A 9226-nucleotide genomic window follows, 5' to 3' on the forward strand; every position below is an offset into this window, starting at 1 on the left:
AGGGTTCACTTTGCAATCATTAATTTTGCTTTGGTTAAAATTTCATCTTGGAAATGTAAAGACGTTTCACAATGCATCCCTCGCACAGGTCGATCTGGTTTTTCAGCCATATTGTTGATTTTTTTGTCTCTTTGCCACGTAGATTGTCAAGTCAGCTAGTCATGCACATGGTCTTCCAAGACGAAACATCTAAGACCTCGTTTGAAGTTGATGTAACTTTTTTGTGCCCATCGGTATTTAGTTCAAGTTTGAGCTAAATACAAGCGGTCACACAAATTTTACACTCATTTGAAACAACACCTAAAACTAGAACCATCACTGTCAGGTCATCACCAACATCATCTCTCTCTCTCTTTCTAATTTTTTTAAGCTTGTGTTAACTTTTTGTTTAAGAAGTTCATATTACCCACCCTATACTTATCTTAGGGTTGATTTTGCAACCCTTAACTTTTCTTTGATTCATATTGCATCCCAAAACTGTAAAGTAGTTCACAATGCAACCTTCGCACGAGTCGATCTGGTTTGATTCCGGTTTTCTGCTACTTCGTTGATTTTCTCATCTTTTTACCATGTTGACTGTCTAGTCAGCTAGTCATGCACATGGTCTACCGACATGAAACATCTAAGGCCCATTTTGGAATGGATAATTCTTTTTGTGCCCGCCGATATTTAGTTCAAGTTTGAGCTACATACCGATGGTCGTACAGATCTTACGTCCATTCCAAACAGTTCTTGAAACTAGAACCGAGACGGCTAGGTCATCATCATATCTCTTTTTCAAAGAACTTTAGCTTGTGTTAACTGTCTAGCAAGCTAGTCATGTTAACTTTGCTTGTGCCCATCGTTATTTTAGCACTAACCCCTTAGTAGCCTAAAAAATTTAATGTCTAATAAAATTACTACAATTCACTGAATCGCTGATTTGGTTGTATCTCTGGTCCAAGAAAAATCTCCCCTTATCGACTGGTTAACTACATTTGCATCTCTCCACTCATTCAAGCATGCAGGAAAACCTTACACCATCGCTCCCGGGCTTGTCTCACAAGGCAACAAAAACTGGCCTAGCTCACGGGGATATCCCGACGACTAGGGCACTGAGGCATCAATGTTGGGTTGCCTCACTGATAAATGGTGAAAGCAACCTACACATAGTTTGAGGGTATCACATAAATGCAAATTTGTGTTGGGTTGCCTCACCGAGAAATGGTTAAATAGTTGGTCCCTTTTATCTCACATACTTGTCGACAATCTTGTTACATGATGGAAAGAAACATCACACCATTCTTCCTTCGGCGCTACACATCATAGAACGAGGCTACCAACCAGAAATGATACGAGAGGTACAGTTAAATTGTCATCCAGTTCAGTGCTGATGGGTTGTGACTCTACAAGTGCCGTGGCTACGGAGACCACAAGAAAGCTGAAGGTCATGTGCCAACTTTCCTCAATGAAACCAAAAGTGTGAAAGTAATGCATGCACCTGAACATGAGAATGAAGATTAAGCAAAGTACATGCAAGCATGGTAACATGTCTCATTCAGTAATTGCCCAACTGAAGCCAAGAAACCAGCCACAGCCATTGCTATGCTTCCAACATATGACTTGTTGGGGTTGTATGGAAGCTTTTCTTTCCCTAAACGCCTCCCAACTATGTCTGCTACACCTGGAAGCATATAGAACAACATCAACAATGGGTCAAAAAAACTACTTTCATTTCCAGCCACGGCGTGAAGGGAGGCAACAAATTGGTGACCAATGCAGATGTATGCCCATATATACCATCTCCAGTGCATAAGTTGCAGATAATTGCTATAGCAATCGGAGATGTTCTCCATAATACAGACGTGGCCAAAGTTATAGCAGTAACATAGTACAGTGGTGTCTTGAGAAATTCCCTGTGTTTAATAGCAAAAATAGGTAAAAAGGAAAATAAATTAAATAACCAAAAGTTGGTATATGTAAGTGTTCAACATCTGGTCACCAGATTGGCTCAATATTTTGACTACAGCTTCATTTTTCCTTATTCCTACCCCAATAGAAGAGTCCTAATAATATTAATCCCAGACGAAAGTGCAGCAAGGAAAGGAGCATACCTTCCTGAGGTGTATAAATTATAAATAATTAGTATTCAATACCAAGATGCCGATTTACATTGACATGATCAATTCAGAATTTAATTACCTGAAAAGGGGCCAAAAGAGCAAGGGTACCATCCCAATAGTTATGTGCATAAGTTTCCTATTGAGTTTCTGCATCCATAAAAGGACATTTATCAATAGAAAGTGCCTATGAAGTTGCACATTTCATTAAGGCAGAGACACTCATACATAGCTATGTAACATGTTTAGCATATTTAGTGCCAAATGTAGGCCATGGCATATACTCCCTCCATTTCTAAATATAAGTATTTTTAGAGATTCCAACGTGTGACTACATACAGAGAAAAATGAATGAATATACACTCTAAAATATGTCTAGATACATCCATATGTTATAGTTCATTTGAAATGTCTAAAAAGACCTATATTTAGGAATGGAGGGAGTAGTTAACTTTTGTGAGCAAGTCCGCTTTGTGCTTGAATTAACTGAGTAGGCAACCCTAAATGTCATCTGGAGGCTCTGAATTCGCGAACATATTGACAGGTCATCTGACAGAGTGAGATCAGTCGTGGAACAAATTGTAGACATGATAGGCGGTACAGAACCCAGTGGGTCATGAACCGGGCTTCCGGTTTTTTCTTTTCGAACAAGGAACTGGGCTTCTGTTAGGCTATAAAATAGAATTCATCTTTCAATCCAACGTTGATCTGCTGTAGGAATAATACACATCAAAGGGCTAGAGCAGCTGAACAAATGCAGTTCACTAGAAAACTAGTGCACAGTTATTTAGTAGTACTCTCACCATAATCAGATATGTAGAACTATATTTTGAATGATAGATGGAAAAAGATCACAAACACATTCTACTTGCAATTAGAAAATAGAGCAATTCATGCACAGAATTCACCCATCACATTTATGTAAACCATTCCATTGAACATTTGTGTTCATATCTGACAATAGCAGCTACGTAGACTTCAACATAGCATGCCAACTTAAGATGCTTTCCCCCCTATATAGAGTTTTTATTTGTACGCGAATTTGTCACGTACCTATTCATCATTAGTTATTACACTTGAAGTACTATCATTTACTGACCAGGTCACAGAAGCCGCGCTCGACAAGCCCCTGGAAGAAATGAAAGAGGCCGCGGGCGACGCCTGCGGTGACGGCCGAGGACACGATGTCCTGTCGGACACTTCTGCATGTACAAACGCAATAAAATGACGATGAGCTTGGATGGGACTGCAGAAGTGTTCTTCGAGTAGTAAAAAGTTTGGCAACCGCTAGAGTCCTACTTCAAGGGGAAACCAGGGCCCAGGAGTTACCTGGAAAGCTGTCAAAACCCGACTTACCTTAAGGCTGGTTGTAATGGGGAGTATCATATACTAGTATCATGCATATGATACTATTGTATGATACTAACTCCCAATGCATAGTATCATATATTAGTACCATGTAGTACTTTATTTATTGCCATGCATGATACAAAGTAGCATAGCATTTATTATGATACGGTATCATGATATGATACTCCACCCTCTCTTTCTTCATTTAATGTTATGACACCTCATCAAAATTGCCTAATTGGCATGCATGTCGGATTACGGGTTCCGCAAACCCTTGAGAGGTTCGAACTCTTGGGTCCGTGCAGAGATCTCAACCTACCTAGCCTTCCTACTCGCGAGTCTCCTAAGCCTAGCACGATGAACTCGAAGGGATAGAGAGACACAACAGCTTATACTGGTTTGGGCCATCGTTGTGGTGTAATACCCTAATCCAGTGTGGTGTGGTGGATTGCCTTGTAGGCTGAGGATGAACTAGTACAGTGGATGAACTGGCCTCCGGAGAAGAGGTGTTCTTGAGCTCAAGAGAGCTGGTGAGGTGGTACGGCCAGAATGGATCCGATCCCCCTCTATGGTGGTGGCTAAGTCCTATTTATAGTGGCCTTGGTCCTCTTCCCAAATGTTGGCGGGAAGGGATCCCAGAACGGCCGGATTTGAAAGGGGACAAGCAGTACAACTTATCCTGACAAAAATGGTCTTCGCCTGCGAAAAGCCTCTGGTCATGACGTTGCAGTGGGCTCAGTGATGACCTCCGTCCTGTCGTCCTGGCGGTCTTGGTCTTGTTGCACCAGAATGGAAACCTTTGGCTGATTCCTTAGGACTCCGCGCCTGTGGCTTGCCTCCTTTGCACCGAAGAGGAAACCTGTGCTCTGCGCTCGCCTGGCGCCCGCCTGGCCTTGGTCGTCATGGCTCACGTCAGCTGAGCCTCGTGAGGTAAACCTTGCATAGAACTCACTGCCCCTCGGGAGCCAGCCTGAGGAGGCCGATCCCCTTGGGGTCTTAACGCCGTCCGCCTTGCGAGGTTTGGCCCCTCGCGAGGGTCTTGAGTTGTTGATGCTGAAGCTGGGCCGTACCAGGCCGTCGATGGAGCCACGTGGTGGGCCGCGGGCTGGCAGGGTGATAACCCACAAGTATAGGGGATCGCAACAACTTTCGAGGATAGAGTATTCAACCCAAATTTATTGATTTGACACAAGGGGAGCCAAAGAATATTCTTGAGTATTAGCAGTTGAGTTGTCAATTCAACCACACCTGGATAACTTAGTAGCAGCAAGGTATTAGTAGCAAAGTAGTATGATAATAATGGTAACAGTAGCAATAATAAAGATAAATGTTTTTGGGTTTTTGTAGTAGTTGTAACAGTAGCAACGGAAAAGTAAATAAGCGAAGAACAATATATGAAAATCTCGTAGGCAATGGATCAATGATGGATAATTATGCCGGATGCGATTCCTCATGCAATAGTTATAACATAGGGTGATATAGAACCAGCTCCAGTTCATCAATGTAATGTAGGCATGTATTTCGTAAATAGTCATACGTACTTATGGAAAAGAACTTGCATGGCATCTTTTGTCCTACCCTCCCGTTGCAGCGGGGTCCTAGTGGAAACTAAGGGATATTAAGGCCTCCTTTTAATAGAGAACCGGACCAAAGCATTAACACATGGTGAATACATGAACTCCTCAAACTACGGTCATCACCGAGAAGTATCCCGATTATTGTCACTTCGGGGTTGTTGGATCATAACACATAATAGGTGACTATAGACTTGCAAGATAGGATCAAGAACACACATATATTCATGAAAACATAATAGGTTCAGATCTGAAATCATGGCACTCGGGCCCTAGTGACAAGCATTAAGCATAGCAAAGTCATAGCAACATCAATCTCAGAACATAGTGGATACTAGGGATCAAACCCTAACAAAACTAACTTGATAACATGGTAAATCTCATCCAACCCATCACCGTCCAGCAAGCCTACGATGGAATTACTCACGCATGGCAGTGAGCATCATGAAATTGGTGATGGAGGATGGTTGATGATGACGACGGCGACGAATCCCCCTCTCCGGAGCCCCGAACGGACTCCAGATCAGCCCTCCCGAGAGAGATTAGGGCTTGGCGGTGGCTCCATATCGTAAAACACGATGAAACTTTCTCTCTGATTTTTTTCTCCGCGAGACGGTATATATGGAGTTGGAGTTGAGGTCGGAGGAGGTCCGGGGGGCCCACGAGATAGGGGGGCGCGCCCTAGAGGGGGGGGCGCCCCCTGTCTCGTGGACAGGCCCTGGGCCCCTGGCCTTGATTCTTTCGCCAAAAATTCTTATTAATTCTAAAAAGTCCCTCCGTGGATTTGCAGGTCATTCCGAGAACTTTTCTTTTCTACACATAAAACAACATCATGGTAGTTCTGCTGAAAACAGCGTCAGTCCGGGTTAGTTTCATTGAATTCATGCAAGTTAGAGTCCAAAACAAGGGCAAAAGTGTTTGGAAAAGTAGATACGTTGGACACGTATCAACTCACCCAAGCTTAAACCTTTGCTTGTCCTCAAGCAATTCAGTTGATAAACTGAAAGTGATAAAGAAAAACTTTTACAAACTCTGTTTGCTCTTGTTGTTGTAAATATGAAAAGCCAGCATTCAAGTTTCAGCAAATATTACGAACTAACCATACTCACAATAACACATAGGTCTCACAATTACTCACATCAATAGCATAATCAGCTAGCGAGTCATAATAATAAAACTCGGATGACAACACTTTCTCAAAATAATCATAACATGATATAACAAAATGGTATCTCGCTAGCCCTTTCTGAGACTGCAAAACATAAATGCAGAGCACCTTTAAAGATCAAGGACTGACTAAACATTGTAATTCATGGTAAAAGAGATCCAGTCAAGTCATACCCAATATAAACCAATAATAATGAATGCAAATGACAGTGCGCTCTCCAGCGGGTGCTTTTAATAAGAAGGATGATGACTCAACATAAAAGTAAGTAGATAGGCCCTTCGTAGAGGGAAGCAGGGATTTGTAGAGGTGCCAGAGCTCAATTTTAAAATAGAGATTGAATAACATTTTGAGCGGTATACCTTTGCTGTCAACGCGACACCTATGAGATGGCTGTATCTTCCACACTAAATGCATTATAGGCAGTTCCCAAACAGAATGGTAAAGGTTTATACTCCCCCAACCACCAACAAGCATCAATCCATGGCTTGCTCGAAACAACGAGTGCCTCCAACATACAACAACCCTGGGGGAGTTTTGTTTAATTATTTTGATTTGCTTTGATATTTTTGGATCATGGGACTGGGCATCCCGGTTACTGGCCCTTTCTCGTGAATGAGGAGCGGAGTCCACTCCTCTGAGAATAACCCACCTAGCATGGAAGATATAGGCATCCCTAGTTGTTACATGAGCTGCTCGAGCATACAAAACAAAATTTCATTTGAAGGTTTGGAGTTTGGCACATACAAATTTACTTGGAACGGCAGGTAAATACCGCATATAGGTAGGTATAGTGGACTCATATGGAACAACTTTGGGGTTTAAGGAGTTTGGATGCACAAGCAGTATTCCTACTTAGTACAGGTGAAGGCTAGCAAAAGACTGGGAAGCGACCAACTGAGAGAGCGACAACAGTCGTAAGCATGCATTATAATTAATTCACACCAAGTACAAGCATGAGTAGGATATAATCCACCATGAACATAAATATCGTGAAGGCTGCGTTGATTTGATTCAACTACATGCGTGAACATGTGCCAAGTCGAGTCACTCAATTCATTTAAAGGAGGATACCACCCCATCATACCACATCATAATCATTCTAATAGCATGTTGGCACGCAAGGTAAACCATTATAACTCATAGCTAATCAAGCATGGCACAAGTAACTATAATCTCTAAGTGTCATTGCAAATATGTTTACTTCATAATAGCTGACTCAGGAATGATGAATCATCATATTTACAAAAACAAGAGAGGTCGAGTTCATACCAGCTTTTCTCATCCCAATAGGTCCATCATATATCGTCATTATTGCCTTTCACTCGCACGACCAAACGATGTGTATAATAATAAGAGTGTACGTGCATTGGACTAAGCTGGAATCTGCAAGCATTCAATTCAAGAGAGAAGACAAGTAATATGGGCTCTAAATTAAATAAACAATCATGCATATAAGAGCCACTAAGCATTTTCAATAAGGTCTTCTCGACCCCGAAAGGAAAGAAAAGAAAATAAATCTATTTACACGGGAAAGCTCCAAACAAGTAAAAAGAAGAACTAGAAATCTTTTTGGTTTTTCATTTTAATTTCTACTACAAGCAAGGAAATTAAACTAACTAATTTTTTTTGTTTTTTCTCAAGGTTTATCAAACACGCAAGAAGAAAACTAGAAAAAGGGAATTTAAACTAACATGGATAATACAATGAAAGAATATGAGCACCGACGACTAGTGTGTGATCATGAATGTAAAGTCGGTGAGAAATACGTACTCCCCCAAGCTTAGGATTTTGGCCTAAGTTGGTTTAGTACCAAGGACCGCCGCTACTCTCCCCAGTGTACTGGGAGGTGTAATCAGGATACCACTGGTTGGTCATCTCCGGATCCCACTGGACAGATGATGCACGATAGGGGTCCAGCTCAGGTTCCGGTTCAGGTTCAGGTTCTGGAGTAAAAGCTTGAGCTCGATGATTGTTTACCGCCTCCGGTGTAACGAGAAATTTTTCTGCAAGAAAATCAAACAACAGAGGCGCAGGCAAAATAATAATCTCAAAGTGTTTCTTATTGAATCTAAGTTTATACAAGAGCATCCTATCTTCGTTGTCAACAATAAACTTATGTGCTACCATGCTCTTGTAATCTAGAATGTGAGGAGGCAATATTGTCTCCTTTTCCTCATGGTGCCTAATGGGTATCTGAAAATGTCTAGCAAGACATGCGGCATAGATACCTCCAAATATGGGGCCTTTTGTACGATTAAGTGCTAGCCGTTTAGCAACGACGACACCCATATTAAAAATATTGTCATGGAGAAGCATGATAATATCAGGAACACTCAAGTTTCCACTATTCCCACGACCAATCAAGCATCTACTAGCAAATATGGCAAAGTAGCGTAAAACAGGAAAGTGTATGCTAGAGACTTTTGCTTCGGAACCCTTCTTTGGCTCTTCTACAATAATATTAACAAAGCCAGCCACATCTTCACGATGGGGTTCCTCTAGTTCTCCCTCATAAGGTATCCTACATACCGTGCAAAAATGACGTAAAGACATTTCTTTGAACTCGTCATATAAATAAAATGACACTTCAGGCAGTCTCGATTAAAGCATAAAAGTCTTCATGAATTCCGGCTTCCTTCAAGAAATCCTCACATGGCCATTCACATGACCGTACTTCCGCTAAGCGAGGAAGATTATACTTGGGTTTTTCCTTCTCTTTGTCTTGTTTTTCCTTAGAGCTTTGGCTAGAAGAGCCTTTAAAGAACATTCTTAACATATTCTGAAAAATTCTGAAATTTTAGTAACTTCAAAATAAAAATGCATAAAACTAAACAAGGTTGATAGCAACTACTCCTACAAGTGCCTAGAGCCTATATCATGCATTGGAATTGCTTGGGACCTCAAAATTTAACATGCAAGCTCAAGAACAGGGTCACCAAGGCAGCAAGGATTTGCAATGAATAAATCACTAGAACAAAAACTAATTGGACCAATGGAGGAGTCACATACCAAGCAACAATCTCCCAAAGCAGTTT

The sequence above is a fragment of the Triticum dicoccoides genome, chromosome 3B (assembly GCF_002162155.2).
Source record: "Triticum dicoccoides isolate Atlit2015 ecotype Zavitan chromosome 3B, WEW_v2.0, whole genome shotgun sequence".
Taxonomy (NCBI): Eukaryota; Viridiplantae; Streptophyta; class Magnoliopsida; order Poales; family Poaceae; genus Triticum; species Triticum dicoccoides.